At 42.9% G+C, this 15,000-nt stretch overlaps 1 protein-coding gene across 3 annotated transcripts in view; it reads left to right on the plus strand.

The window, feature by feature from the left end:
- Window positions 1-15,000, plus strand: part of DLG2 (discs large MAGUK scaffold protein 2) — a 5,493,568-nt gene that overhangs the window by 733,484 nt on the left and 4,745,084 nt on the right. The gene's annotated exons all lie outside the window — the stretch shown is intronic.

Below are 15,000 nucleotides of genomic sequence, written 5' to 3' on the forward strand. Positions count from 1 at the left end.
GGTATTTGCAAAAACTAGTCGACCTTCTGAACAATAAGTCATTTCTTTTTTTTTAAATATCAGGGTTCGAAATGTTTATTCAGAAGTTGTCATGTTGAAGCAAGAAAGATGAAACCAGGAAGAAGAACAAGCTGGCTTAGGAACCAACAGAAGAAAAGGAGATTTAGAGCAAAGTGAACGTGGACGAGAGTAAAAAGAAACAAGAGAGCAAAGATACAAGGGCCAGGCTCATCAGCAAAACGAAAATGTAATATCGCTGGCGGCGAGATTGAGATTGAGGTTGCGAGATTGAGGTTGCCCCGAAAGCCATTATTGGCTTTAGGGGCAACCTCAATGTTGCAGCCAGCGATATTGCATGTTTGTTTTGCCGCTAAGAGACTGCTAAGTCTAGGTTGATAACCACCCAACAACTTTTCAGACTTTGCCCCATTTAGAGTGAGCCCATTATGGGCCACCCAACTCAGTTTGATATTAAAACAACATTAACCCTTAAAACATCTTCATCTTATTCACCAGAAAATGTGAGCATTACTTGTGTGTCATCAGCATAATTCATGTACTGGTCACCAGACTTGTCAAGTAGATCAAACAGGGGCTTTAAAATATATATTTAAGAGAGTGGGTGCGAGACACGACACTTGAGGTACACCATGTGGTATGGGAACAGGATTGGCTGCCACGTCACCATAAAATAAAAAAGATAAAATCCACGAGACAGCAGAATCTGATAAAACGTTCTCATCTGAAATTCTCTTAAAGAGTAAGTTGAAATCCACTAAATCAAAAGCAGAAAATAAATCTAGTAAGATCAAAAAGGAGATGCACCCCTTATCTGTATTAGCAAGCAAATTGGCTTTTAAATCTAGTAGGGCTAACTCAGTGCTATAGAAAAACCCAAAAAATAGATTGTTTACATTATATGATACATTGGTTTGGAATTGAAGATAAGCTACCCGGTCCAATATTTTCAACCGAAAGGGTACATTGGTTATGGGTCTGTAGTTAGAAACTAACTTAGGATCCAAAGAGGATTTCTTAATTAAAGGAGTAAACCGTGCTTTTTAAAAATATGCCAGGACCTGAGCTGACCCAATTGATGAATTGACAAAGGTACCAATAGGCGCAGCGAGAGAGGATGCACATTTCTTGACAATGCCAGAAGGGCATGGATCCTCAGGACAACTTGCAGGCTTAAGACCACAAAGAACTTCAATCATATCTTCCTCAGACACCTCTCTAAACTCAAAGAGAGGTATCCTAACAGCGGGAGGAAAACCAGTTCTCCATAGGAGGAAGAACAGAGGCTTTATCATGTGCGTAGAGTCTGAGGTTGTCAGCCTTATCAAACATGGGGCCTCATTACGAGGTGGGCACAAAGGGAATACCGGCACCGGTAAGGGCAACAGTGCCAGTAATCCCTTTGCGCCCTATTCCGAGTTCCCTTAACGGGTCCCTCCCTTAATGCCTGGTTTTACCAGGCGTTATGGACGGGACCCGTTAAGGGAATCCGGGGTCAATAACGGTACCGCAATTTGCAGTACCGTTATTGCTGCCTTCCCATTGAGCCCTATGGGGGTTCAAATGGGAATGGGGAATGGCTCTGGTGAATGGGAAATTACCGGTCCCGCCGACCTCGAAATGGACCGGTAATTGCTCCCTTCACCAGACCGGAGTCGGACTGATTTTGGAGGCAGCCATGGCGCTAATAGCGGCGTGGTTACCTCCGAACTCGGAATGAGGTCCATGGCCTGAGAATCTTAGTGCACCATTATTTATCCTTCATAACAGTTACTGCAGGAGAGATGCCAGGTTGTTCCCATTCCTTTAGGATCATAAAAAGTTCCTTGGAATTGGAGGATGTATCATTGATCCGACCATCAAGAGATTTCCTTTTAGTAGTCGAAACAGCCTTGTTATACACAGATATGGCTACACTAAGCCTAGCTTTTTTCGCTAGCAAAGTGATACTTCTGCCAATATCCATGCATTTTGTTCATTGTGTTCGTAAGAGCTCTGAGTTCTTGAGTTGACCAAGTCGGACATTGTGCTGAATTAATAGTCACTTTGCATGCCCTGGCTGGAGCAATATTGTCAACTGCCTCAGTAAGACATCTAGAGTAACAGATCGCCAGGACATCAGGGTCAGTGGACGAAGATGGCACTTTAAGTGGTTCTATGTAAGGAGTGATAGTTTCTGATGTGAGTTTCTGATTGGCTCGTTTCATAACTATAGCTGTCTTTGGGTACACATGAGATGAGAGTTTAAGTATTGAAAGAGTAAACAAGATGAAAACATTGTCTAACCATGGGCATTCTGCCACTTCTAAATTACCTATCATCATATCATGAGTGCATAGCCACTCCAAGGTATGACCCCCATTACGTATGGAGTCAGAGACTAATTGCAATAATCCATGATTAACGAACACTTGAGAGTATGGTTCTGAGAATCAATATACCACCTATTGAAATCATCAAGAATAACTATTCTAAGAGAGGTATTTAACCAAGAGTGGAGTAATGCAGGAAACTGTTCTTGAAAATGTGGCATATTCCATGGAGGTCTATATAACAGAATACAATTATAACTGGTTTATGGATTTATGTGCAATTTGACCATGAGTGCCTCAACATCCTCCAGTTCCTCTATAGCTGCAGAATAAAACTTCTGAATAGATGTAAAAATAACAGCAACCCCTCTCCCTGCCCCCTCATCCTATTGTTACAAATAATTTGATAAGCATCCAGCACAGCTAATGATAAGTCAGGGCCTGAGGTATCGGTGAGCCAAGCCTCAGCAAGGAAGATCGATCCAGATTCTCCTCTGGGATAACATTGGATAAGTCAGGAGCATGCTTGGGCAGCGAGCGAGTGTTCAAATATAAGTATTTCAATTCTGAAAAGTTAGTAGTGTGTGCATCAATGGCCCTCATTCCGAGTTAGGACTACACCATGGAGTAAATAGCTCCATGGTTGGCAACCATGGAGCTATTTACTCCATGGAATACCGGCATGGTGAATGGAGTCATTTCCGGTCCATTCCAAGGTTGGATGGACCGGTAATTCCCCATTCACCATAGCCCTTCCCCATCCCCATTTCTGCCCCCATAGGGCTCAATGGGAATGGGGAAGGAGGTAATTACGGCACCGTAAATTACGGTGCCGTAATTTACTCCAAGGTCACTTTGCGGGTCCCGTAATTTACTCCTGCTAAAAGCAGGAGGTAAAGAGGGACCCACAAAGGGAACTCGGAATACGGAGGTAAGGGATTACCGCCATCGGTGCCCTTACAGGCGCCGGTAATCCCTTACCTCCAACCTTGGAATGACCCCCAATGGCTGCTAAGGTTACGGGAGAAGCTGAATCTAAAATATGACTGTCGATAAGGTGGCAGTGGTAATGAACAACAAGGGGATTGGATACAGTGCATACAACCATAGGTCCTTTTAAGACAACTTCAGTAATAGGGGAGGTGTGGGAAGGCATGACCTCTACATCATTAAGTGGAATGGTAATTTGGGACTCTGAGTACAGCGATTCCTCTTTTATAAGCAGGGATATCCCATTGTAAGCTGCTTTGACTAGGTCATTATCTGAAGCTGCTAGTTCAAGGGAAGGCACATCGATCGCACCACAAGAATTGCACATGGGAGCGAGAGGCATAAGTACATACTTCTTCAATATAGCCTTACTGTGCAGACTCTAAGAGGACCTTTGGCAGTTCATAACTAACAGCCTGAAGTAGTAATAACGAGATACCGTGAAGAGGGAGTAAAAACAATAAAGAAAACCCAGTGATCAAAGAGAAAACAAACTGAAATGATGTATGTAGCCGCAGACGGCAGGACCTTACTGACGTGCCTGAAAGAAAATAAATGGGCCTCGTCAGCGCTAAGGACTCTGGGATATGTAGTTCACAATACGTCAATCACCAGGACAGAATGTGAATTAGATCAAATCAAATAGGGAACACACTCTCACAAAGCCCAACGTGCATGAAGGCGAGAAGCAGTGAACTTGAACATTCTAAACTAGCAATTCTAACAGATCACAGGGATCTAAGAGCCGGAAGTTGCACATGCGTCATGCAGCTCACACACACTAACAACGGCAGCACCAGAACTGACGGCCAGCAAAGGTTAAGCTCGTACCACATGCCTGACTAAGTAGCTGAACAGCTGTCAAAAGGATACATGAAAACACATCTAATTGATATTTGTGGGGACCTGAGTCCTATACAATATGATGTATTAATTAAGTCAATCTTTATTTTTATTTATTTATTTATACATTTTTAAAGTGCTCAAAGCCCAGAGTTAACTAGGCGCTTTTACGGTACGCATGTATATACAATTGTGTACAATTTGTGTGCATGCATCCTGCAGGATATTGAGCTAATGTCTAAGTAGCTACTGCAGGAGGTCGGTCTTGAAGAGTAGGGTTTTTAGGCTTTTTCTGAAGGACCAGAAAGAGGTGTCATTTCTGAGATAAGTAATTAACTGCACTTAAAACCAGAGACTGGTCTCTAAGTGCGGGACAGGGGTTCATAGATGCATTGCTCTGCATTCTCTTGTTTCCAAAACAAACGTGTTGTCCCTATGCTATCCTCCCAGCCCAAATAAAAGAATAAAGGGTTAATGCAATTTGAGATTGTACCCTCTATTTTTCATGCTATAGTAAATGGGCCTCATTATGAGTATGCCAGTCCGGTAACAATGGTGCTGGTAAGCTTCTGGCACTGTTGTTACCGGACCGGCATACTCCGAGTTCTGCAAGCGGGTGCCTTTCCGCCCGCCACGTCTAACCTGTCGGCCGGAACGGCACCCGCTCGCGGACCTTGATGGATGCACCGGCACTGTTGCACACAGTGCCCGTGCATCCGTCCTCCCCATACCCATTTTTCTCCAGTGGGACTCAATGGGAATGGGGAGTAATTTTTACCGGCACCCGGCAATGGGTAATTACCGGGGCTGCCGGGGCTGTAATGCCCCAGTAAGTCCCCATTGCCGGGCGCTGAAGAAAAAAGTGACTATGGCGGCAACTGTCTCATTTTTACCAGCACTGCTACCGCCGGGGTCATGATGAGGCCCAAAACTTCCAGGAACCCGCATCCAGAAGCATTCTATTACCGCAATATACATCACTAGCCCTGAATTGCATGGCAGGCAACCCAATAGTCTGATTCCACTCTCCAATGTGCTGTTTGTTCACACGTATTTGTGATTTTTTTTTTTTCGTTGCCCGAGACACTCATCCGACCGAAGGGCATTCGGAAAATCAGGAATTGCAAAGACGATTAGCATTTTCTTGTACATTTAAATTGTTGGGCACATCCAATGCCTTTCTAGTCATATACGTGAAGATATTTTGTTTTCTTGTATATCGACGGTGGGAAATGGTGATACATGTAATATGCCGCATGTTTAGAGAGTCCGGATACTATGGCCCAGAAAACAACACCGGTACAATGTGTGCTTCCATGCACTTTGTGAATTCCACATCTCCCGCTAGTTCCAGTTGATCTGTGTTCCCATGCTCTCCCAACTATTGTAATTGTAACATCCAGAGGTTTCTAAGCGTGGACCCAGCGATTAAACCTATATTGCTCCATGTCGTCTTGCTTCCATGGCGAGCGAGTTGCCCCTGAGCTATCCTCCTATGGTGGACAATAGACTGATGCATGCTCTAAAACTGCCTTCCTGACCAGGCCACTATTAATACTGGGTGCATGAGTCCACGTGTACCTACAGCCTCTGTCCTAATCCCCTTGAAAACAGATGTGTGATCCTTGCTGCTTCCAACTGCTGTACCAATGGGTTTCTGGGAATATCGGGGCTATGCTTATTTGTAAAGGTTTCCATAAATTGCTTGCAACCCTCAGTTCGCATGCACCCAGCAGGATTTCCTTTTCAAAGGCATTAACGAGCGGCATTGGGCGTCCCGTCTCTAGAGCCTATTGTACAAAGAATTCAATATAAAACAAGCAGTCTAAACCACTTTTCGCGCTGGTTCCAGCATGCCCAACTCTTCCAATATAGCTTTCTCATTTACGCACAGATAATATTCCTCCCTGCTGGTGTAGAATCTGTTATGGTACATGCTGCTACCTTGGAAAGGCAACATGTAGCCTGCCCTGCTGTCAGTCATTTTCCCCATAATTGTTGAATACTGAGCCAAAATCGGCAAACAGTGCTTAGCCGGCTAACCTTTGTTCATCGGATTGTACACCTATACGGGCAATATAGGTCAAGCTTTCAGATGCGGTGCGGGGAGCTTCAAGATGCAGGGTAATCATTATGACAATGCAGATAAAAGCTGGGGGTAAATCTGCCACCTTTCTGCCAAAAAATGGCAATTTTAGCAGAATAGTGGTAATTCCGCCGTTATCCCCCATGGACTCCTATTGACTTCAATTAATGGGGACTAACACCGACTACCACGACTTGCAATCCGGCGGTAATACAGCCGGACCAATTGGCGGTAATGGTAATTCCCTTGGTGGTAGCTCTGTGGATTTACCGCTGAGATACCAACAAGCAGATATGTTTCTGGGGAGGGAGTTAGGGGGCTATAGCCCTGAATCTTTTGGTTGTAACCCCGGATTGAAGCTCAGGTGCTACAACCAAAAGTCTAGCTAGCCCGAGTCCCGACAATCCTGACATCAGCGTAGCCCCAAATCTTTTCCAGACCTAGCAACACCCCTGCCAACAAACTTGTAATGAGTCCCTGTTTCTTAATACGACTATGTCGTATGTGTGCGATCAAAAGTTATGTTCTTCAGTGAAAATTACAAGTCTTTATTTGAAGCACCGAAAAGTACCTAAATGTTTGTCCACAGTTTTACTGGGATTCAAAATCTTGCATTGACATTGGCAAAGTGACATTCCCACTCTACAGGCAGCTTATGGTTTTACTGCAGTGTTGGACTAGCTCACTTTCAGGGCTTTGGTTGATAGTCTTGAAACTGATTATCCTGAGGTGCTTTCATTTGGGCATCCGTGGCGGGGTATACAGTCATGCTTATCTAGTGCGATTCTATCACAGTCGTTTAAGGTGCACTCATACATAACTGGGTTCAAAAGTTAAATTGTGGAGCCAAATGGAGCACCATGACATTGAGGGTTCCTTGCGGCTGGGAGCACTAGCTTGTGATCAGGACCCTACATTTAAAAAGTCACATCCTTTCCTCTATGTTCAGATTCATTTGACTCTTTTCAACCTCAAGGTGTCAAAATCGTGGATCTTGGGCCTTAGGGATTATCACCGTCTCCTTTCATGAATTTAAGCAGGCTCCAGTGGCACTGTCCTTCATTATCACGGTTTTTGTTGCTTGCCTATGCTCATACAGTTGATGAACATAACGTTTGGGCAACCACTCAAATGCTGTAAGCCATAAAGACAACAAAGGTAAAAGACATTCTACAAAAAATAAAATATTATTCTAAAATATTAGGGATATTTAAGCCCCAACCGTCGATACAGGGAATCCTTTCTCTTCCCAATCAAAATTGCCACATTAATATTCCTATGATGTCATTAACTCTAGCCCTGTCAATGAATCATATAGCGACACATAGATGCCTCCCCCTGTGCCACAGATAAGCCAAGAACCAGGCCTATATATTTATAGGAAAATTAATATTGGTAAAGCACCCTCACTACAGGGCCCAAATGCTTTGCTTTTAATAATTCTTTTTTTACCCAAATGGAAAACACTAGTTGGTTCAGGATAATACAGATTAAAAACTCTTTATAACCCCACAACAGGTACACTCAAAACACTCTGGGGTTCACTTTTACTAAAATGTGTCACCTTGAAACATGACAAGATCATAAGCTTGACACTCTATGGCATAGGGAATTTAATTTAATAAATTGCAACACTATTCTACATGTAACACAATTTGTCATACGCAGCACTCTATATTAATCATCTCCCTGCATGCATGTCAAAACTAGCAAGGTGACAGCACAACAGACTTTGAAAGAACACCCCATATATTGCATATGGAACTTTTCTTCCTTTGCCCCTATGCCATAAAGAAGATCTCTCTTTCAGGAGTCACTCTCTGGAGAGAATGAGCCTTTCAACTACGGACTTAATTTTATTTCATTTAGCAAGACACTTCTCTGCCACAAGCCCCAAAACCCTGATATTCAGTGTACAGTTATCACCCCTCTGCCTCAAGGCCAGGTCTGAGGAATGGTGAGCAATTAGGAATTTCATTTTAGACAAGGACACCTCTTCCCCTGAGGGAGTTTGGGGGTTGGGAATTAAATTAGGAATAACCACTCACTTTAAATGACTATTTCTAATTTGCATTGTTTGTTAATTTTGAACTTTAACAAAATCACCCCATGTGTTTTAGCTAAAGGGGAATTAATTGAATTATTTTGTAAAATGCTAGTGGTCTACTTCCATACCCCCCGCCCGTTCTACATCAAACAGATCACCACACTAATGGTTCTGCTGGTTCTGCTGGTTACATTGAATATCTCTAGGCTTGGCGCTCTGGGAAAAAGAGACGTCAAGACTCAGGTGTTCCCACAGGTCCCAGACAGAGACTATCAGAATCCACCATTAGAAATGGATTTTCTCCAGACACAATCCCTCTATTTTGCCTCATTGGTCATAGATCCCAGCCTCTTTAGTCTTTCCCAATTGCTGTCTCCCAGACCATGTTAAGTCTGCAACATTTTTCAATAACTGCACCCAGATGATTTATTAGGCAGCTCATCATTCATTTCCCAGGCAACTCTCCCTGAATTCCATTCTGCTTGTCCTTATCAATCCTCCACCACACCCACAAAAATCTCTAAATTATCATGTCATCTTTTGGTTATTCATTTTCATTGGTCAATTATTCTCCATCCCCATATTCAAGGTCTAGCCCCCCTTCTCTGATGGGTCCCTTCAGTTTACCAAGTCCAAATTGGGAGGGGCAAAAATGACTTTTTCTCCACCTTTTACAAAGTCACTAAAACATTGTAATTTATAGCTAACTCATAATAATATAAATACATATTTCAGTTCCTCTTATCATGCCACATTTATTGAACTATGTCCCATGTTCCATCTCCATTTTCTGGTCAATCTTCCAGTGCTTTGCTGATGACACCGGACTCATTTTCAGGCTCCTTCAGCCACCTCCTCTCCTTCCCTCATCTCTGATTGCCTAATTGCCAATCAAAATTGGTGTGCCGCCAATGATCTTTGTCTAAATGCCAACAAGACTGAGATCCTCCTCATTGGTGCACCTTCACCATCCTTTCCCCTCATTCTCTAGCCAGCCTCCCTTGGCACTCCCCCTATCTCCACCTGTGAGGCTAAGAACCTCAGGGTCATCTTTGACACTACACTTTCCTTCTCCTCACACATCTCTGATGTCTCTAAAAAATCTAGCTTCCTACTGCACCTCCTCAGAGGTACTCTACCTTTCCTCTCTTTCCAGCATAAGCTCACTGTCTCCCAATCTCTGGTTCTCTCCAGATTGGACTACTGTAACAAGCTCTTTCTAAATCTACCTGCCTCCACTCTCCGTCCTTTAAAACAAATCCAGAACAGGACTGCAAGTCTTGTCCATGGCCTCAAGCCCTGGCATCGTGTCTCTCCAGCTCTGAAATCCCTCCATTGGCTCCCAGTGGATGCAAAGATTACATTTAAAACCCTCTGCATTGTCCACAAGGCTTTCTGGGGCCTGGGTCCAAAATACCTTCAACTATCACTCCGTACATACCTTCCCTCTCAAGCCCTTTGCTCCTCTAACTCTAACTCTCTCAGAGTCAGTTGTTTTTTAAAGAAACGAGCCGGGGTTAGATCTCTGTCTTCGGTTGGGGCATCCATTTGGAACAGCCTCCCTGCCACCTTGAAACTTGAGGAGAACCGTCTCCAGTTCCAGAAGTACCTCAAGACCTTCCTCTTCGGCTCTGCCTTTTCCCCTCTTCTCCCCTGCTGATCTGTTCTCTCTCTTGGCACTGTGCACCTGGCCACTCTCTGACCTTCGGGCCCAGGTTCCTGCTCATCCTGCCACCCTCCTGCATTGCCTCAGGGCAAGCACTTGCACTTGGGTCTGCACTTGCACTGGAGTCTGTATCTGTACCCAGACAGTCCCCCACCCACTTTTCATCTGTACTTATCTGACTATCCTAGCACCTGACACTTGCTGGCTTCACTACCACAGTTTATTGCCTTTATTTATTTATTTATATTACTTATTAATATTTGTTCTTGTTCTCTCCTCTGTTCCGCACTTTCTGTTTCTCCCCTTCTCCATGCACTTTCCCCCTTTTCCCTCTCCCATGCACTTGCACGCTCTTAATATCACAGGACCTAGTAAGATCGTTGTTTTTGTTTCTCCCCTGTTCCTCTCCCTTTTGCCTGGTCGTGCTCTGAAACACTTGTGTATGAGCACGATATAAATAAAATATCACATCATATCATATCATGTTGGCACAAGGTTATAGGTTCAAGTGAGGGATTTGTGTGGTTTCTTAACAAATTATAACAGTAATTAAAATGACATGTGTTATCCAGATATCTAATTTATTAAACTATCACCTCCCCAAATCTCTGCTTCATGACATTTTCTGAGGAGCTAGAAACACATGTTAGGTTGTAACTTGGTTTCCAAAAGGCAACTCTTGACAGAGTTGTGGGAACAGAAAGGATGTGTGCTAAACTTTACCATGTTGCCTGTCCCATCTCTGTAAGTGCCATAGTTCCTGAGAAAATCAATAAAGTATGATTCTACATTCACTCATATTGCCCCCTCTAAATTATATACATATTTTTTACTTTGTGTACATTAGGTTTAATTTCTGCAAATTGAACAATGGATCTGGCCATTGGCTACCTGTTTTGTCTTTGGCTTGCAATACAGTGGCCCTCATTACAACACCGGCGCTAAACCATGGCGCTATTAGCACCATGGTTGGTGCCGGTGTTGTAACGGGTCCGCCATGGTTCAATGGGGAATTGCCACCCCATTCCAAGGTTGGCGGGTGGTAATTCCCCATTGAACCATGGCCCTTCCCCATTCCCATTTTCGCCCCATAGGGCTCTATGGGAATGGGGAAGGCGCTAAGTATGGTACCGCAAATTGCGGTACCGTACTTAGCACCAAGGTCCCTCTGCGGGTCCCTACTTTAACAGCTGGTCCAGACCAGCCGTTAAGGTCGGGTCCCGCAAAGGGACCTCGTAGTAAGGCGCTAAGTGTTTAACGGCATCATAGCCTTTTACGGCGCCGTTAAACACTTAGCGCCAGGGTCGTAAAGAGGCCCAGTCAATCAACATGTTTTCTCCTAGAGCACATGCCCATTTAGATGCTTACTATGGAGAGCAGACAAACAATCTCCAACTACATGTTCTTGGGGCATTTGTTGTAACCCTGTTCACTTGTCAGTTTGGCCCTGAACTACACAATTAAACACATTTAAATACATATTTTTTTTTTAAAGAAATGTTCAGAGTTCACCCCATTAATGGCTGACTGTTTATTGACTCAGTTACACCAATACAGTTCACTCTCATGCAACTCTTGTCTTTGTCCCTGAAACTTCAAATGAATTGTGTTTCAGATAGAGAGCAGAGCATGTAATGGGCTGGAAGTTGGCTTTGAATCTAAGTGTTGAAGTCAGCTCCAGTTTCCAAAATGTGGTACTTTGCATGTTGCAATATATTCCTTTAGACATGAGGGCTTGCTTTTACTTTTGACATGTTTGCATCTTGCCATCAAGGTTCATTTTTCCATCATGATATGTATTCACATTGCTCTGGCAATGGAAATTCCGTTTTCATGTGCTCATTATTCTAATGCTGCAACATGCACACACTTCCCTGGTAACTGTTCTTATGTGTGCAAAGATACCCATTAGGTGCCTGTCACATGTAATGAAAGGTACTTCCATAGCTTTGAATTTCACATGCAAGGCCCTTGTGTAAATCTCTTTTTGTGAAAACAGCATTTTTGATGTGCCAGTTGAAAATTAAATGCTGCCTTTTTTTCTGTCAGCTCACAATGTGCCTTTCCAATTCCCTTCTGCAATCTCAATTTGAGCAAATGTATATGCCCTGACTGATTTACTACTCTTATAGTTCATATCATGCATTGTTGTGCTGATTCTTTAGGCAATGAAAGGGTTTAAAAGCGACCATGTGAACATTTTAGATTTATTACCATCTGGCCCCGGGCCATATAATATGGACAATATTTTGATTGGTGAAAGGTGGTTTAAAAGGTGGATGTCCTGAGGTACCTCCTTTCTTCCAACATGATCTGAAGTGCTGCGCCCAATGTCGTCTGGTGAATTATTCCCTGACTGCTGTGTTGTTATGATATGATATGGTTTTGTATTTATAACACACCTGTACACATGTGTTTCTAGGCACCACAAGACAAGGGGGGGTCATTACGACCCAGGCGGTAAGCACGCCAACTTTACCACCATGGTGTAAACTACATTTACACCATGGTGGATGGAGGATTTACCGCCCCATTCCAAGGTGAGTGGGGCGGAAAATCCCCATTTCCCATTTTACCCTTCCCCGTTCCCATTTTTGCCCCATAGGGCATAATGGGAGTGGGGAAGGTGCTAATTACGCCGCCGTAAATTACGGTGGCGTAATTAGCACCAAGGCGGTTTAGCGCCATGGATTTTAACGGCTGCTAAAAGCAGCCGTTAAAATCGGAATCAGGCGTTAAGGGTTAACGACGGCGTTAACCCTTAACGTCTGAGTTGTAATGAGGCCCAAGGAAGGGAAAGACATGTTTGGCACAATTTGCGAAAAGCTTTGTTTTATTTCAAATCACAATCTATTGGGGGAAGCTTGAACGAAATGCAGTGAAAAGAGGTTAAACACATTGCCATCGACCTCCCACTAGATCTGTGTACTTGAAATAATCAAATTCCCCACACTGGGTCTCTGGTAGATTGGCTGAGAGGCGTAAACTTTGGGCGAGGCAATTCATGAAGATGATGACAAAGATTTGAAACCAGGGAAACCTCAACGAATGAGTCAAAATAAGTGCATGTGCTTAAATATATATTGTGAATCAAACTTAAATGGCGACTTTTAAGCAAAGTTTTCCTTTTGGTTATACCTTGGACTGGCTCCATAAACATCATAAAACTGATGTTTCGCACATCTGCACATAGCATTGTGGGAGTTGAAGTCTGGTTAGGTGCGCCTTTGAAAAAGGCTTGTGTAGTTGGCTACTATGTCGGAGTTACCGGGGAAGGGCATGCTGTTGTTAATTATCATCCTGGCTGATAACTGCTACATTATCTATTTTTCACTGAACAGCGTTTGAAAGCTGAGAATGGGAGTTGCATCAAAGAGGCTATCATTTAACGTATCCTTACCCATTATACCGTTTCCGTATTGAAATAAACATATGGGGTAGTGGGTTTGAAAACAACTTTGTTTAATTGTGCTAGGATACATGAAAATGTGTGATGCAACATACGAAATAATTGAATTTGCCTCTGTAAACTAATGTGTTGTATCTGTTTTACTGTGTATTATGTCAATATGAAAACATAGAAATTGCAAAATGTAAAACAATGTAAAAAAACACATGTGGAACAAGCACATCTGTACAAATGCTCATCCTGTTTTCTTCTTAGCATTCTAGGACTAGTAGTCTTGGATTTATAATGGGGGAAAGCAAGGACCTATAGTCCCTGAAAGCAAAAAAATATCTAATCTAGATTTGACTCCCCAGAATGGAATGGGGCATTAACTCGGGAGGATAGCTCAGGCGCAACGTGCTCACTTTGGAAGCAAGACGACACGGAGCAACACAGGTTCGATCCTCGGGCCCACGCTTAGAAACCTCTTGGTATTAAGCACGTTATAAATAACACATCATATGATATAGGGGTATATGTTTGCATGCGGAATAAAGTGCCTGAAATCTATTTGGACTGATGTATGTGTCTGTTTTATTTATATTGGAACGGCTTGAATTTTAGAGTTTCAAAAGTTTGAGTTTTGATACCTGTTTTTGGACTAACTGAAAATATTATTCTGCGATGGAAAGAGTATGAGCTTTCAAAGTCACGCATATTTTCTTAAAGATATGGTGAAAAAATAAAATTTACGGAATGAAAGAGTAATTCGTTTTACATCCAGGGTTGTCATGCACCGTACTGTGATTGTATTATCTAGTAACAATAATTCTACACCACACACACTTTAACTTGCAGACATATGCAAAGCAGCCCAATCTTTTGTGTGTTTCCAAACCAAAGCGAAATGCTGTGCCTCTGGCCATAACTTGGTGGTGGGTCATTATCACACAGGAATGACCCCTCCTTCGACCTATATGGTTTAGAAACCCTTTGCAAAAGGCCCTTTTCACTGCTGTGCATAATTAATGTGCAATTCTTTTAGGTGTTGGCAAACACTATCTACTTCCATGTTTTGGCAAAGACGTATAATTCCTAAAAACTACATGAAACTAAATTTTACATTCCCAGTGTTCACATGGTATTTTGGCTTATGGGCAGGTTTATCAATTCATCATAGTGAGATATGAAGCCCACGTCTCTGTTCAAACCTCTGTTCTTTAGGACGAGTGTCTTCAAAAACGTGAGTTCCCAGGTTCTTCTGTGTCTTGCATTTGTGAGATCTCCAAATCCAAAAGTTCCTTTAATGTGAGCCCATCCGCCAATGAAGTGGTATATTATTGGGGTTTCGATTTTATATTATGTTATAGTATGTCTGTATAGGTTCATTCTTTCACAAAGTCCCTGGCAAATTTCACCTATGTACATTCTTTGGAAGAATGTGGTGCTTTGGCTGAGCTACACAGTGTTGGAAGATGTGCAGATGTATGGTCCTTGAATCTATAATATTCTGTTCTGTGGTGTTGTTATAGCAGATTCAGCTCAGATGTGTTGTCAGGTCTGGAATCCCCTGGTATTTCATGGGTGTGTTTGGGGTCTAATTTGTTTTGGACCCACTGGAAATGTGCTTCTGGTCACAGACTGTGGTAG

The sequence above is a fragment of the Ambystoma mexicanum genome, chromosome 7q (assembly GCF_040938575.1).
Source record: "Ambystoma mexicanum isolate Mex_15411 chromosome 7q, UKY_AmexF1_1, whole genome shotgun sequence".
NCBI lineage: Eukaryota > Metazoa > Chordata > Amphibia > Caudata > Ambystomatidae > Ambystoma > Ambystoma mexicanum.